Source organism: Mus pahari, chromosome 16 (assembly GCF_900095145.1).
Source record: "Mus pahari chromosome 16, PAHARI_EIJ_v1.1, whole genome shotgun sequence".
Taxonomy (NCBI): Eukaryota; Metazoa; Chordata; class Mammalia; order Rodentia; family Muridae; genus Mus; species Mus pahari.
In genome coordinates, this window is record NC_034605.1 from 34,800,016 (window position 1) to 34,801,190 (window position 1,175).

Below are 1,175 nucleotides of genomic sequence, written 5' to 3' on the forward strand. Positions count from 1 at the left end.
ACATCCCTACTCTACACATAACTGTGCGTGCACCTCACTCACCTTTCAGAGGGCTTTATTGAGGTTCTTACTTTGAAGCAAGCCCCAATCCCTTCTCTACCCAGGCTCCATCAACCAGTCCAGTCCAACTTGAAGCTATTTACCCCGAGCTAAAGTTATTTTATTTTTGAACAAGAAGGATTCAAAAGTCATGTCAGTTCCTAGAACCAGTTCCAGGGAAAGTGAGTATACGGGTAAGCTCTGACCCGGGTCACTGCCTCTTGGCTTCTGTCTGGGGCTACAGATGAAAGCCACTCTAGGCCTTTAGCAGGTCAGCTCTAACAGACCTCCTGTGAGCCCCACCCCTATCCTGTTTTATTCATGAAATATAGGTTGACCTATAGGGTTCTCCTGTTACAGAGACCGACTTACCAGTCACTGACAGATCAGGGTGCCTGTATCAGTTATGTGTCTTACTGCTATGAGAAAGCACCTGGCAAAAGCAACTGGAAGGGTTTATCTTGGCTCAGAGTTCAAGGGTACGGCCTTATCACCGCAGAAAGGTCACGGAAGCAGGAGCCTGAGAAAACTTGTTGCATTGTGTCTGCAGTCAGGTAGCAGAGACAATCAAGAAATGAATGTTCCCTGCCCCTAGAGGCATTGCAGACGTGGCTGCTGTGTCACGTGTGTGTCAGTAGGTGGCGGAGCAGAGAGAATCTGTCTATGCTCACAGTAACTGAATGATTAGTATCCTGACATTTCCCTGAAAAAAGTTGAGTCTGAGATGACCACTAGTCCAGTGTGTCAGACCCAGGATCAGAAGCAAGCAAGAGGCCTGAAGAAGCCCAGCTGAGACTAAGGGCTCTGGCTGGGAGTGAGCCTAAGACAGATGGCTGTCACTAGGTGTGCCTGAGACAACCACGGGACTGGTACCGTGGGGTTGGGGGTTGCAGCCAGAGAGCTAGCCTGAGCTAACCACCAATCTGGCAGCACACAGGTGGAGGCATGCTGTCTAGCATCATAACACTCAAGCGGGGCATAGCACTCCTGAGACCGCTCCTGAGATGTCCCCAGACACACAGACCCTGCCACCACGAAGAGGAACAAGTAACTGGTAGGGAAATGGAAAAGAAAAAGAAACAGAAGGATGTGTGGACAATGAAGAGGGGCAGATCTGGAGACTCCAGGGTAGTAAG

At 49.9% G+C, this 1,175-nt stretch overlaps 1 pseudogene; it reads left to right on the top strand.

Annotated features, from left to right (window-relative positions):
* The first annotated feature begins 623 nt into the window (after window positions 1-623).
* Window positions 624-739, top strand: LOC115065623 (annotated as a pseudogene).
* Window positions 740-1,175: the final 436 nt, after the last annotated feature.